A 17,486-nucleotide genomic window follows, 5' to 3' on the forward strand; every position below is an offset into this window, starting at 1 on the left:
GGTTTCAGGTTTTTTAATGGAGAGGACAGGAGGACAGATCTAGCATATGGGCAGTGTTGACAGACCCCAAAGCTTGACTAGGCTGCCTCTGCCTATCCCTAGGAATTCATTGAGATTCTTCTTTCTGCAAGTGTAGCATCTGTCCTGCTACTCATAATTGGACAAACCCCCGGAATTTACAGCTATGGTAAAACTAGGAATGTCAGTAAAATCTCGATATCAATATTGACTCCATTCACATCACCTTATTATTCTACTAGAAAAGCAGAGAAAAAAAGTAAAAGAAAAAAGAACAGGAAAACCCTAACCACAAGTTGGCCTAAAGCTGCACCACGCCACATGATACAGTCAACTCCCTAATCGTTAGTCACAACATGAAAAAAATATTATCTAATGAAAGCTAAGTTTCTTTATTTTTATTTTAGAAATGCGGCATTGCTCTATCTGTTGCAGCAGCTCTCTCGAGGCATGTGGATCGATCGGATAAATCATGCAGCATGGACATGGGGATGTCCAGTGAACACAGAATATTATATCATTCCTTCCCTTGGATGCTTAGTGGGGAGAGGGAGAGAAAGAGAGGGAGAGAGAGGAGAGAGATCTCGCTCTCCCAAAACAATGTTGTTCCCAATGAACAATGATGGAATTAGTTGTATTGGTTTCTTGAGATGAAGGAAATGCAAGGGAATGTGCCGTGCTTGAAAATCCTTCTAATCTATTTTATGTGGTGTCATTCCTCAGCAGTTCATTTGTTTTATTCATCTACTTGTTCATCTTCTTGGATATGATGAAGGCACTGCCATCACCAGCCAACTACCAAATTTGTTCTCCATATTGAATTTCTTCATCAACATAAGTATGCCGAGTACAAAAGATACATTGGGAAGCACAAAAGATAGTCAGAGCAGTTCTAGAGTCTGCAGCTCTCTCCCTCAATTAATTTCTTCACACACACACACATTTTATATATATATATATATATATATATATATATATATATATATATATATAGAGAGAGAGAGAGAGAGAGAGAGAGAGAGTCAGTGGGATTGCTCCCGAAATGGAGGAACTTTCACTCTCTTAAGTTTCAACCTTGTCTTGCAGAAGGGCATTATGATGTTCCTGGTCAATGGTCAGGACATGTGCTTGTGGGTATTAGAATCATCATGCTGCAGGAGTGAGAGCATGACAATGAGTCTAGGTTTTTGAATCTTAGCTTAACTACTTGAGACTGAAGCTCATGAGAATCGGATCCAAATACGCTAACTTGGATATTTGAATCTGGATCTGATTCAATCTGAACAGAAAGATGGGATCCAATTGAAACCTTTAAACTCTTCCAAATCTCTTGCCTGAAGCTTAAGCAATCAGCATCTCCATAAGTTAATAAAACCATGAAGTAGAAGTGTTGCTTGAGGATTCATCAAGCAGTGGCTGAGCCACATGTGGGCAGGTGGATTTTGAATTAGAGGGAATCTAGGGGCAGGTACCATATGCGCTGCTCCATCGGACCAGGCCCGGGCCGCTAAATATGAGTCTCAGACCCAGCTCGGTGCCCCTGCACTCCATTCAATAGAAATGAACACAAAGGTTTTTACGCTGATCCTGAAGATTATTGCTTCTCAGCCAAAATTTTTTTGCTTTGTTACTGCCACGGAGTTAGCCAATGTTGGTAGTATGCATTTTTTCTACCATCTAAAAGCTAACAATTGGGGTTTGCTTGGCGATAGTAACAATATGTTATTATTTCATGTATCTGCCTCAATTATTAAGACAGATTCATGGAATGCTGTGTTATAACATTCCATGAATCTGTCACAGATACATAAAACAGTAAAATATTGTTATTAGTACCAAACGGCCCCTAGAAGACCTTTGTGCCGGATCGTGCGGCAGCGCCTGCATTGTTGCACCGAGACATTGATACGATACGATACGTATTGGCTGATACGCACTGCTATTGATAAGATTGGAGCTGTATTCCCAAGCCTACCTAGCTTTTTTTTATGCTAGAACACCGAAAACAGCAGCAAGCAGTGACCCCTCCTTTTCAGTTGCTGTGTAACATTCACAAGTATTTATTAAAGCGCCCTAGTACATGGGCAGTGCTTTAATGTGTTAAGTAGTTGGCTACGAGACCTCTTTTTCCTCCTCTTTTCAGCCACACATACCTTTCACATTAACTTCACTGCATGGCTTTGATGGCCTGTCGCATATGGGGGGGGGGGGGCTTTCTTCGCTCGGGTGGAAAATATTCCACGGATCAAACACGACCTAAATGCCCCACTTCTTCGTCGAACATACAGCTAATTGGAAACGAGCCATGATTCTTCCACCAGCAGTGAAGAAGATCAAGCCGTCGTCGGTGACAACAGCAGTCAAAGTTTAACAGCCAACCTTTCAGTTTTATAACGGCACTTACAAAGGGCCTTAAAGATGGAACTCTCTATACTAAAGTTTTCGGTAAGCAGGATGATTAATCCTACCATCCGAGCGACTGCACTACAACTTGCACGTCAAAGCCCCTCTTTTGCAACATAGGGAATTGATGCGGTGTGAATTTGAAATCTAAAATAACCATCTACCATACGGGGGCAGAGCTAGAAAGTTTTCATGAGGAATGCCGAATTAAAGTTTTCAAATTTTGACAAAAACAATACCACTTTTTTAATTTTTTATATATGGCAACCCAAATTTTTTAAAATTTACATGTAAACTTTAAAAAGAAAAAAAGAATTGAAGGGTGGGGGTAGGGCCTCTGCTATCATCTTTTATCTCATCCATTGCACCAACTTTTTAATTAATAGGAAAAAGCAATAGTACAAAACGTCTTATCATCAAAATTTAAAAATTCATCGTTAAAATACTACAAATAATTGTTCAATCTACCATAAACCATGTTTGCATTATAAACTGTTGTTAATCCAAAACGAGAATGGACTATGCCAGGCTTAAAACATTAATTTTTTGGTTTATTAAATATTTTAAAATATTTATAAATCAATAAGCCGATAGGCCGAAATGGCATATCGGTCAGCAAAAAAACCGCTTAATGGTCGCATTAGAAACATATCGAGGACTGCCAACAAGTGCCATTGGATTTTTGCCAACCGCCCATATTAAAAAGGGAAGGGGAAAAAAAAAAAAAAAAGAAGAAAGAGCGGGTCCCTGTGAGATGTTACCTAAGTGATGCGATTTGAAGCCATCCAGATGCCCTTCTTTTTTTAATCTTTTATGTCAATCAAGTTTGTCATAAGACTGTTGTAGATGCTAAGATTCGGCTTTTCTTTGCTGACCTTCACCTCTGGCTGCAGTGCAAGTCATTTAAAAGAATTCATTGTAACATTTGAACTTTTGGTTGTATGTAGCACCTTCTAAGTTGTAATGCTTTGTTTTTTTTTGTAAAAAAAGAGTGAGTGGTTCATTTCACTGCTCCTAAGAAAGGCCACTGTCTCTCTCTCCCTTGTGCGTGTATGTTCTTTTGGGTTTATAGAGCATGCTTTGAGATCTTTTACGGTCCAGAAAAAGAATGCACTAAAACGTGACAGTGATCGCTTGAAGATTCAAACACGAGTTCCTAAAATAGGTAAACCGTCTTACCGCCCAATACGCTACCACCCCTCAGGGTATAATGTTTCATTTACTTCTCCTTCTTTCCTATATGTCTGCTCAAGTTGAGCGAGACTCAACTCACCTTTAGTATTTAAGGCTGCATCAAGACCTAATGCTAAGATATTACACCATTAACATTAACTTGGTCCTGCACTTTACACTGATACTCATGACCATCTCATTGTTTACATATTAAGTAGTTTTTGAAGCCTCAGCCAACAACTTCCAACTCAGTCACTGCATATCAATTTTCTTTCATTTTTACATTAAGATCATTTAATATTTAGTTTGTGATATACGGAAGTGCTCCGTTAGTTATGAAAACATGTGAATTAGTGGCCTTCTAGAAAACTTTTCTGGCTTTGCTACTGATAGCGCCCATTGAAATTGAACTGCGGAGATAAGATTTTCACCATCACCCACCACTTATGTTATGTCCAATGATATATATATATATATATATATGCAATCCTATAAAGCACCATCAACTTTGTTCATATGTATACACTTATGTGTGTGTATGTATGTGTGTGCATCCGCACTCACGCGTATATAAGAGAGAGGAAAGAGTTTTTTTCTAACTTAGATTCATGTGATTTACTACCACAAAAATTAGTTGCTGGTGGTAGGGATCTATCTTTACACAGTCCTTCCTTAATCGTGTACTATGTTGAGGAAAAAAAAAACAAAATTATGGATAGGTTTCTTTGTCCCTATCAAAATCCAAAACTTCTCATGAAAAGTAATACTTGGTAGTTGAAATGTTTAATTGTGGTTATCAAGCATATAAACAAAGGATATTTAGAACCAATAAAAAATTGTTGCACATATAAGAATGAAGGGGACAGCTGATATGATTTTGGGTTTCTTTAGAGGAAAAAAAAAGTAAGCTCCTATCCATCTTTATGTTGGCCAATATATTATTGTGACAATGAATTTTGAAATCCGTAAGTTGCAGAGAGTTGCAGCAATAAATGATTTTAATCATAAATCATGTGAGGAGGGGACCAGTGGGTGGCAATAAATTAATTCCATAGTTCCTATAAATAAAAACCTGATCCATCCTCAGTTCCTCACCACATGTGATGAATCCCATTTATTAATTTCTTATCATAGATCATCAAAATAACTTTTTAAAACTATCGCACTTAGATTTAGTCCATTAAAAATAAAGTGAGGGAGTTGATGCCTATGAGAATCGAATCAAGCCCTGGCCTTCTACTAAATATAGGTCATATAAAAAGAACAATGCTTTGTTTTTTTTTTTTTTTTGCTTTTCAAAAGTAGGCATCAATGCTTTTGTGTATTCAAACATCAAACGATTAATCACGACCTGAATCTTTTTTTTTTTAATTTTTAATTTATATTTATTAATATATGATTATCATGATATTATAGTATAATATTAATTAGTTGATAACTCTTGTGTTTTGAATGGATCCCAATTTGAAAGAATTGTTTGAGGAACCCTAGATTCTTATCCAAGACTTGCCCCATTCGATGATGATGCCATGTAATGTCTAAACATAAGAAATATACTACTAACCTAATAACGAAAGTTTCTTAAAGGGACTAGAGCAGACAATCATGTGACAAAAGATCTTCTTTACCAAGCTCTGAGCTATTATATTAATATGTTCAAGGTCTAATATATATATATATATATATATATATATATATATATATATATATATATATATATAGAGAGAGAGAGAGAGAGGGAAATTGATAAAAACCCATAAGATATAAAATCCAGGCCATTGAATTTTTTTGTTAAAAATATATTTTAAATAAAATATAAACATCTTAATATATTTGTAAAAACTATTGTGATATAAAACATGCTTTGAATCAAGTTGTTTTTATGAAAAGTGTTTTATTTTTCTACTATCAAAATGTTGATGCTATGAGAGCCATTTATTTTTTTACACTATTAAAACCTAAAAAATGACCAGTTTAATGTATATTTTGCATCAAACATATCCTTAAGATCATATTGGTAAGATTAGATTTCAAAAAAAAAAAAAAAATATCATATTTAAATGATCTGGTTTATATATATATATATATAAACTCAAAGAAGAGGCCAAACATTTGTTTGTTTATGAATCCAATCTCTTTTATGGAAAATTCAGGAGACGGAGAACACAGATGGGGTCCCTAGGCTTTGTGGTTTTCTAGCTTTTCAGGGATAATTTAAGTTAAGTGGTCCCAAATTCCTGCAGGATGTTGTTGCTGCCATTCAACTCAAAGGCTTAAACGAACAAAGGGAAAAAGTGTGAAATTTATTATTCTTATTCATTAAAAGAGGAAAAGTAAGCGATTATTATGTCTGGCTGCCTCCCTTTTACTAGATTTTGCAAAACAAGGCTTAATATTCATGACCATCATTATCTATCAGAAAATTAAAGAATTAGGTAAACCCGTAATATGTAATAATAGAAAACGGAGGCCGCTTTCTGTAAATTTTTGGCCGGTAGCAAAAAGGAATGAAAAGAAAGGACAATACTCACGCATCTTTTTGGAGCACAAAATTACAAAATTTCCGTATGGATTCTAGCTAATTGACGGGAGGCGGAAAGCCTTGATGGTTCTTTCCAAAAGGAGGCTTCTAATCTCTCCTCTCGGATCGCTTTTGCCTGAGAAGTACGTGATTCCTGCACTGCCGTATATTTCTGTAAAACAGCTGGATCTGAGGTGGGTCCAGATCCAGAACCGACAATTTCTAAAGTCTAGCCTTTGGCCGCATTCGGGTCCCCGAATTGATGGGACGAAGCGTCTGGCCCTTCCAGAGTCCAACTGCATCCGGATCCAAGTCCAGTCATATCATGGATAGACTGGCATCTAGATCTGTACAACTGCATCAAACCTGGGTCAGGGAATCCCATGTGACAAAGATCCAGACTGAAGCGTGGGACCGGACCTGATCCGGGTCTGACCATCTCTACGTGCATCTTTTGGAAGACCTTAGGAGTTAGGACTTCAGAGTGTTCAGTTCCGTGTACTCGTGGAGCAGGTCAGATCCAGACAGGACTGCCAATAAGCTGAGTTTGTGATAGGTACCCGACTCGAATCCAATTTGATGGGTGCTGGCCTTCTCGGTACATCTTCCGAAAAACCTCCTTCCCTTTTCCGAAATTCACATTACCACATTCACATCAAACTTTTCAAAGTCATCAACTTCAATCCAAATTTATATCATAACGAGTTGTAGCGCACTGAGTGACAAGGTGGTCCACCTCAAAGAGGTTTGATATTCAAATTCAGCCATCGTTACAACCAATTGCACTCTTTCCCTGAATCGTAGTAGGCCCCGAAACAAGATTTGTGAACCCTAGAGATGATGGGCACCACATAGTCAGCTGACTCGCCGCTTAAAGATTGCTCGAGTCAGCTCAGATTGCCAAAAACCTAACCACGAGTGAAAGTTGGCACAACTTGCCCTGGACTCTACCCAACTCAGTTTGACTCGACCATGATTTGTCCTCACTCACCCGATTCAAATTATTTTAAAACTCAGCCGAGTCGACAAGTCAATTCATTGAACTGATGAGATGGTTATTTACTGATCCGAGTCACCAGTTTCCCAATTATAAAGCACAAGAAGAGTAGTGGCTCATCACCCTTTTTATATATATATATATATACACTTCTTGTACGAGTCAATTCTTTGGATACCAATTCAGATGTCAATTTGCCAACCTTCTGATCAATACCGGACCTATAGTCAGCTTAGGCAAAGTGTTGTCAAAATCGGCTTGAATCATCTTAGTCTCGAATTTGTGTATGAACGCATTGTCACAAAAAACATGTACGGTTATTATACGGCGAGTAATTTCTCAAGTATAATACGACAAAGTCATACATCTCGTGAATATCTCGGTGAATTTTTAAAAAAATGAAAACATTTAATAAATCTTAAAAATTATAAAAAATAAAAATTAATAAAAAAACGAACGGCAAAAAACAAGGAAAAAAACGTATAATGCGGGTATATATGTGTTTTTGTTTTTTTTTTTTGTTCTTTTTTTTTAAAAAAAGTTGTTTAACGTTTATATGGTTTACTTGTTTTTTTACGTTTTATACACGTTCTTTTCGAATGAAACGCACTTTTTGTGACAATACGTTGAACGGACTCACGTGACACACCTATTGATTTCTTTTATTTTCCATGTTTTTTTTTATTTTTATTTAGGAAAATACAAATTTAAATATGAAACCGCTCGAAAATGATTCTGATTCCAATCTGGTTTAAGAAGTTCGATTGCCAGCGGATTTGGTTCAGAAACCGATTCGATTTATCACTATTTGGTGCTAAAGTCTTGATCGCTGAGATCTAAGAGTGGACCACTTGGAGTTGGACGGAGCAAGGAGCATGACGCTAAAGAATAGCCATCACTGGGACCCAAATCTCGTGATAAGACTAGAACTCGGCACAACGCTGTCGTTAGCTCACTAATGATCATATTATGAATATAAGAACGTCCCTTTCCATGCATTCTTATCGTGTCCGGTCCGTTCCCGCCACGCCATCGTCGACACTGTCGGAAACACCGTGTCCCGGTAAACACGAAAGATCAGAAAATGAGTTTCAAAAAAATTTATACAAACATGGATCTGCCAATAATTCAGAAAGAAAAAAGAATAAAACCAGGGAAGGGCAGGTTTTCCATGGAAAAAAAAAGGTGGGAAAATGCCAAGAAAAAGGAATGCAGCATCTTCCACAAGAACCGTGCCGTGCCGTGCCGTGCCGTCACACAGTGACCCGATGTATAGAGAATTGAATGGGAAAGTGAGAAAGGTGGACTGTTGTTCTCGGAGCTGCGAAGTAAATGAGAAAGCGTCCAACATGTGAATCTTTGCTTTCAGAAAAGATTGCACGTACAGATGCCTACCACCTTTTTACGCCGGCCGTTTAAGATCCTGTTTGGACGGGTGATTTTTCTGGAATTTTACTGAAGGGGCGCATTTCTCGATCCCCCAATTTCCAGAAATCTAGTTTTTTTCTTTTCCATCTTTTTTCTTCTGCTTGGGAACTCCCGCCGGTTAAGAACCGGCTGCTCCACCAAAGTCTCCTCTGAATCCCTATTCAAGATAATAAATCTTCGCTGAGATAATAAATCTCATAATGCGTGCCGAAGCAAAAAAAAATAGTGTTGACGAGAATCAAACCGATGACAAAGTCATTCATTTTTTACAAATGCTTAAATAAGAGTTAAAAATATACATATGATAAGGGGGGAAGGTAAGGGCAGGTAGTGGCCACTGGCCATTGCCCCCCAACTTAGATTTTTAAAAATTCAAAATTTTACACTTAAAATTTAAAAATTTTGGTTTAACCTATATAAAAAAATTTTAAAATTATAATTCAGCCCAATGTTAAAATTTTAAAACTATAGTTCAGCTCCTACAATAAAAAAAAAAAAAAAAAAAAAAAAAAAAAAACTTTGCCCATGCAGATAATTATGTGAGAAATAGTCAGTCGTTGTACAAATGAAAATCACTACTTGGTTGTATGTTGGCAATCATGCATGGAGAATATGGGAAAGAAGATCTTACCATTGGTAAACTCTGTTTTAACCTTTGAACTAACATCTTTTTGAAAAAAAAAAACAAAAAACCAACTTTTGTAATATATATATTTTAAGTTCACAATATGTGAAAAAATCTCCTAAGTAGAGGTGACTTACCAAAAATTCATTTAAATAACATATGAGATTATCTTTTTGGCCCTCCTTAATTTCAAAATTCCATCCTTGCCTTCCTCAACTCACCACCAAGTAAATATTTTGAATAACTTTCACCGTTCATATTCATGCATTATTAATATGGTCACCATGCAGGCCTAAATTTGAGTATCCATGTGCACCAGGTGCATAAATGGAAATTCGTCTGCCAAATCTTCCATCAATTCCCCAATTCAATGTCCCATGTCTTAAACTATTCGTTTCTTCTCTCTCTTCTTATCTGTTGTTGATGGACCACTTTTTTTTGTGGGAGCCAACATCATCTTGGTCAAAAGGCCCCAGGTGTGGTCTTGGGCTTTTGGTTTTTTCTGCACCAATACAGAATCTAACCTTTTTATATATTAAGTCGATTCGAATCCGATCTGAATCCGATCCTTCCGCAACAATTGCTACGAACATAAGACCACATGTGTCCGAGTTCTTTCGCGTCGTTTAAGTCAAAATTATTATTTGCAACAACACTTTTGAAGAGTCTCATGCAAGGAGCATCAATGAATTATGTTGCTGTGACTTGGACCTGGTTTTAGTCTAGTGGGCTCGGGCAGACTCGCACCGACGAACCTGACCGAGCTCATCCATAGGAGCGAAAGGGTAGCCTGGTCATTTAATGAAATATGAGGGCTTTTCCTGACATTTTATTTGGATGGCCATAGGTGGGGAGTACGGAAAGATTCCGAAGGACGTTACGGCCTTTTCAGGAAAGTACTGTGGGCAAATCCGACATTTCCTAAGGCGCCATAAAAGAAATAACGAGAAGAAAAAGGCGGCGAAAAGAGGGAGACCGAAATCTTAGATTCCCTGCGACTGCGGAGCGCGGGAACGGGACGCACGGATCGACATCGGGATCGGAGCCCCGGTGGGGGTTTCGGGTTCGGGTCTCACCGGATCACATACCAATTTGCTTTTTCTTTTTCTTTTTTTAAATATATATATATATATATATATATAATTTCTGAATTAAATGCAGCTGATAAATATTTATTTTTATCAATTAAGGAGCTGTTTGAGTTTTCTACGAATTAGGTAGGGCAGATTTATAGGATGGGAAAATGGCGTGTCTTTTCTTGCTAAATAATTTTCCAATGGTTGTTTGGTAGGCGGGATACTCACTTATGTTTTAAAAATTAGGTTTAGTTCTATTTTTTTATAAATCTATCGAAAGATAAGGCAATTTCATTGGACTTTTATTAAATGCCCATGCTGCCAAATGACTCTTAAAAATATTAATTAAAATCTTTTAATCAAAATTAAGTCGTTGATGTATTTTGGCAATATAAAAAGCTACATAAGTCAAAGCAGGGACAAAGATACATGTACGTTGATTTTTTTTAGGGGCATGCCAAATGGGGGGCTGGGTTTTGTGGGTTGAATTTGAGTAGAATCAAACTGAACTCACATTAAAAAATACATGAAGGCAAAAAAAAAAAATCAATTTTTACACTGTATTTTTCTTTTTCATTTGGTTGGGCTGGGGCCATGGCCTAGGTGGGCACCCTGTCCTTCACCCCTGGACGTACCAATCAAAAGATTAAATAGAAAATAAATTATGCTTAACATTTTGATTTGAGAATATATATATATATATATATGTGAGTGGATGGGGTCCCATATTAGAAGCAGAAGCCCCCTAGCTTTTTTTTTTTGGGTGATTTTGGGAAGATGAGGACTATTTTAGAACTTGGGCGAAGAGCGCCTATCAATTAATTAAGGTGTCTTACATCCACCATCTACAAAAAGAAAAAAGAGAGACTAAGAGTTCTTTTTCACCCTATACTTTTTAGGGCATGTCCTTTTCCCCTAAATTTTGAAAATTATTTATTATTTAATTAATTTAAATAAATTTATTTTGCACTCGAGAATAGAAAATGAGTTGATGCAAACCGAGAAGCCATCCCCGATACGACTCAATTCATTGTATCGGTCGGGAGAAGAAATGAAACGGTGCGTGTGGGAGGGATGTTGATCCAATGCTACATTGAAAAATTGTGTTTTGAGAGATCTATTTCAGTAGTTAAAAATCATGAATTTTAAGTCGGATGAGGAAGAGAGTCTCTGACTTTAAATCCACAGATTTGAAACAAACACAATCTTATCGTCGTGTTTCAATCTAATACCATGCTAACAGACATGAGTGAGGTTAGGCTCAGGAAACACAATCAACTTTGATGTTGTTTTCCATCAAGTGAGCAAATTGAGTTAATTTTGCCTTATTAAAAAATAAATATTTTTTTATATATATTTTCAATATTTATTTTTTTTAATTTTTAAGAGATACTTTTCCTGATATTTTTTTCTGTTATCACAACCGATACAACTGAATCGGTAAACCAGCCAGCTGCCTCGATGATTTGATTCAAGAACTGATTTTTACAACCCCTATATTTTCGGATAGAGAGCTCCTTTTTTTTAACGTTTTTAGGTTTAGATCTAAAAACACAAAAAAAAAAGGTTATTTTCTCCTTTTTTCTCATTTAATAATTAGTGGGACGCATACCCAAATGAGTGGATTAGAGGCACCTCCAATATGAAGCACTTAAACTTAAGCTTAGGCACTGGGCCAGGTTGTCGCCAAGTACCCAGCCCGACTCGGGTCCAGAAAAACAAGACCTGGATTAGCCTGACTTGTTATCGAGCTGGTTCGAGTGGCCCAATAAACTCGGATTAACCCAAAAAATGATCTTTTTTTAAAAAAAAATTATTAATTTATATATTTATAATATTTGTATTACAATTAATTGTTTTGATTTAATGTTGGGCTGGCCGATGTCTACGCCTTTCTTTGCCAGAATGCAGCACTACATTTGCTAAAAACAAAAAAACAAGTTACATTATTTATTGTTACTGAAAACATTGTTTTGTTTATAACATCAAATATATATATGTATAATAAATTGTTCGAAAGTTCTCCTATCTGGGGTAATAATTGGAGTCATGAAACCTGACGTCTTATTCCTCTTCTCGAATGCTCCGCCTGTTTTACTTCAACGTTCTCCTGTCCACATCATCCAGCGGCGATAAAACAGTGCCGCTGAATTTTCACTTGACCCAAAAAAAAAAAAAAAAAACAAACAAAACTTTTTGTGAAAAATGATGGGGCATCAATCATGATGAGTGGGTTGAGCAAGTATTGAATTGGGACTCTTAGCCTGCATTTCATTTTATATTTTTAATGTCATTGAAAGTTTGCATGGATTTGTAAACTGTTGTTTTCATACCAAACATATATATATTTTGACGTAGGATAGTTTCTCTTTCTCACAGTTTTTTAATATTAAAAAGTTAAAAAACCATGTATATTACTAAAAGAAACATAGTATAACTGGTCGAACAGGTAGTCATATAGAAGACATGTCATCAATTCATTTTTCATGGGTGCCACTTCTTTTGATTGCAAATTGTGGAGTAGCAACATTCGAATTAAAAGATATACTGTATTTTATCTTCATCATGTGGACATAGAGAATTGAAAGAGAAAGGTTGCTCATGTTTGAGTCACCTGAAAAATCATGAATATGATATTTACTTATTGTTTCAACATAAGAGATAAAAATTTCTTACTAAGGAGCACATCTCGGCCACTTGAGTCCAATGAGACAGCTAATATGCTTAGACCAATGACCTAAGTCCATTTTTCATTTATAACTAGTAGGCCGCAGTTGCTCACATAGGGCCATGTGTATCCTCATCGTTTGTTTGCTTGAATGGGGATATCAAGAGATTTATTTGAGATCGAATTGTTTTATTTATTTATTTAAGCTGGGCCCTATTTTCCTTTTAATTGCCCACACTGGCTTATAAAGCTGATTGTTTTATTTCTATATTGATACCTCCCAAATATTTATTTATTTATTTATCTATAAGTAGTTATTAAAATTTAAAATTTAAACAATTAAATACCCTTTAACCAAAATTTTTTGGTATTAAAATAACTTGAATATGAACTTAGTAGTGAGTCGAGGGTTTCTAATTTCCTTTTTCTTTTGTGTTTTTTCTCCCTTTTTGACTCAATAAATCAAACACTTGTATGGAATTCCAAAAAATGTGTCCAACCAGAATTAAAACATTAAAAAGAAAAAATGTGTGTGAGTAAGATCAAAGATGTCTCTAGGGGGAAGAAAAAACTCAACATTTATATGAAAAAATAAATTACCTTGAAACACAAGGAAAATATCTATTGGTTGAAAATATGTCATCCATACATATAAGTACAACCTAATTTGAATTTTATAATCTAAATTGGTTGACTAGATTCAGTGGCTTAAATGTATTCGGCATGATCCATGTCTTGCGACTAAAATACAATAAAAAATTGACCTAATGCCCTTTAGGTCGTTGAGTCGCGAATTACAAAACAATATTGATACGCATCGGATTTTAGTAACACAAGTTGATGCCCATTAAACGGACCCGATCAATCGCAGTTCCAGGATTTGCAATTTTGAATATTCCAAACATTAAAATAATAATAAAAAAAAAACGCAAACATGTGTGCGTCACTATTCTAGAAAATGGGTTTCGACTATCGTTTCGGGTGCACAACCGATACGAGATTCCGACCGATACACGTTGGATCGTATCAGACGATACGACGACGAGAATGGGTAGTTTCCGTAAATCGGAGGGATCCGAGTCTCTGTAGTCGCACTCCGGTGTCCCTTCTGTCCAAATCAGATCAGATCAGATGGGAATTCTGTGCGGTGGTGCTTCTCGTGTTCCGTTCCGAGTTGTTCCCTCCTTCCTCGAAGAAATCTGGGCAACAACAAAATCTGGTGGGGGACCGTCGGTTGTTCCGGTTACTGCAAGTGCTCCCAGTTGTACTCCCGATCTGTCCAAGGCTACTAAAAAGACATTTTTACCCTTTCTTTCTGTGGGGGTGTGGCACTAGTCAAGTTTGAAATTTTGAATTGACTGAGTAAGGTTGACTCAAACTCAACTTGGTTAATAAATGGGTTAAGCTCGACCTTGAGTTAAAATTTCACGAGTAGAGCTTAGGTCTGTGCATCGGGCCGGTTTGGCTTAACACCCAAAAATCGAGTCTTGACTTGGCCTGATACCTAACATTCCTGCTCGATACCCGACATCTAGCTCGATCCCCATTCAAAATCCGGTCAACTCATGTCTTTTATGTTTAGTAATGTCTTACACTTTTGTGGTTTTAGTTTTTGTTTATATATATATATATATATCAATTGACACAGGTTTTATTGAGTGGGGCTCCAACTCGCCTCAAGAAGCTCGAGTTGAGTAATATGTGACTCGAGCTGAACTCGGCTCGTTTGTTGTACATTCGTGCCTTGAGCTTGAGTTTAAACTAAAGTTATGAACTAAATGAGTTCAAGTTACACCATTTAAACTTGTTGAAACTCGACTTAACAGTTGTCTTCCTTGATTATGCCGGTCATTTTCGATGAATTTTGGTACTTTTATGGGTTTTATTTTCATTTAAATGTATATATATATATATATAAATCAAGTGACACGAGTTTACCGAGTTGAGGTCCGGTTTTAGCTCGACTGAGTTGAAAGGTTAAAATGGTAAAAAGCCTATCGGCGCGCAAGAGAAAGAAGGCAGCGGCATGTATCACTGGCAATAACTGAAGATGGTTCAGAATTTGTGCGTCTCAAACGGAACCTCTCTCTCTCTTAATGGCTTTTAAATATTGTCGCTTATTGCTTTTTATGGGCCTGCCCCGTCTGTTTCTTTTTTTCTGACTGATTTTTTAGTAGCGGCATTGTCATGTCAAATCAAAACTATCGGAAAATCAGGAATTTAAAGAGCTTTTATGCGAGTTATCGACCCCCATTACTCCGCAACAGCAATTTACCAGAGTTGCCATATGACTGAAAATCGCATCCTTAATAAAAGAATTTAAGTGAGTTTTTGGTTTAAAAACTTATTAAAGTTTTTAATAAGTAAAATATTAAAAACAACTTTTTAATATTTTTGTCAATTCCAAACAATTCACCATTGGCACTAATTCGGCTAGAAAACTAACTTTTTACAACATTAGAATAAGGCAAAGTGAGACATATTTCTGGGGTAAAAAAAAAAAAAAAAAAAAAACTTTTACCTGCATTTGAGTGAGAAGGATGAGGTCCCCAAAAACATAAAGTGCGGTTTTTAGTTTTTACTGGAGGAAAATTTATCCCTCCTTTATACTCCCTTAAATGCGACATTCATGCAGCCAGTTTTTAAGTGGATACAGGGCCAACACTATTTCTAACCACCGCCAAGATTTATTTCTTCAGAGGAGGTCGCATTGGTGAGACTTACATTTCTGTCAATCTCCATCTTAACCTCATTTTGCAAAAGTTTACCTCCATTGAGTTTGTCGTTAAAATTTTATTATGTTTTTGTTTTAGAAAATATGCTGTGATTGTGTACATCATTTTTTGGATCCAATACCCAAATATCAAACACGATCCCAGTGTGCTTCTTGAAACAAAAATATGATGTTTTTATATTCAAATCAAGATAATGCTCTCTCTCTCTCCCTCTCTCTCTCTCTCTCTCTATATATATATATATATATATATATATATATATATATATATATATATATATATATATATATGTTTATTTATTTATTAAGAGTCAACTTCGATCCAAGATATGTGAACCTGAAAAGAAAAGAATACCAAATAGTAGTTCAGGCAAGATTGCGACCTGAATTAAAGTGGCGCATCGCATTTTTCTCGTATAATGACTCTCGGCACAATACGTCAAACCACCATGTCACATTCCTAACTCTTGCAATAGTTTTTTATTTTTTAAAAAACCAAAAAAAAAAAACCCATAATTTTAAATTAACGAACAGGATAATCATTTGAATATAATGAGAGAAGTCAAGTGGTCAGGAAGTGAAGTCTTTCTTCTGCATGTTTCCGCGCAACACCCAAAGAAAAAATGGAAAATGGAAATTTCTCGTGAGGAACAACAAGACAAAATCTCACATGAAAACAAAAATAATGAGATTTTTTCTTTTAAAGAAAAACGGATCTTCTTAGGATTCAGTAGCGCTTTGCCTCCCAAGGAAAAGAGCTCTGTAACACGGGATGGCAGTGGCACCATGCATTTATTAATGCCATCTAAATCATTTATTTAGTGAAAAAAAAAATATTGGTTTCATCTAAATCGTACTTTGAATTAAAAGAAAAATGGATTATTTTCTAACTATTAACTTTTTTTGAACAGTTCCTCCATCGTATTATTGATCTAGCCATGTCTGATTCTAACTCAATGGGTATTTCAATAAAATCCTACAAAATATATATTTAGAAGCACAAATAGTTTTTATTTGATTTAATTTGTTTTGACTCATTTTTCATTTTTTTTGAGCATATGCTACTAACAGGTATTTTTGGTTTGCATTATATATTTAAATGTTATTTTATTTTATTTTTTAGTATATAAATATATGTGCATATATGTATATATTTTCTAAAGTTGCTGTAACTGCGCCATTTGTGACTTAGTTCTAATTCAACCTTAACAGAATTAGTAAACACATGAAAGTAGCTGTGAAAACTTTTCCAGTCTTGTGAGGGAAAAGCGGCATTTTCCCAGGTCCGGCGCGGGAGACTTTCAAAGGAGTCCTCATCTTTCCGAGGGACAGGCAAACACGCCTCCCCTGATTCCTTGCGGGGGAAGTGGGATGGGAATAATGGTCAAGGGCGCCAACGCCATTTTCGAAATTCTCGAAGGGCAATCACGTCCCGAGGGCAAACAGTCCAAGATAAAATACCCAACAGGTTCACAGCAGTCAGGCCTTTGTACCTGTCAGGTTTGGTTTCGACATATGAAATGACCATCACACCCCTGTTCCGTACTTCCGCCGAACCCGTCTTTTTCGTTCCCACAAGAGAACAGCCGGGGACGTTTTCGCGAATTCTAGAAGCGACAGGGGCATATCAGACCATGTTCACTTCATTTAAAAGGGTGAAAAAAAGGGCCACTAATTCCTCACTGACAAAGCGAAGGAGTCTGTTGTTGTCCGCAGGAGAGACGGCGACCCACGACTCGCGGAGGATAAAGCGAATGCATGGCGAATCGGATTATCGTCTCGCTTCGATTCATGAATCGGATCGGGAACGAACCTGGTGGGCTCGTCGGGCAACCGAGCTGGG

This window comes from Nymphaea colorata, chromosome 8 (assembly GCF_008831285.2).
Source record: "Nymphaea colorata isolate Beijing-Zhang1983 chromosome 8, ASM883128v2, whole genome shotgun sequence".
NCBI lineage: Eukaryota > Viridiplantae > Streptophyta > Magnoliopsida > Nymphaeales > Nymphaeaceae > Nymphaea > Nymphaea colorata.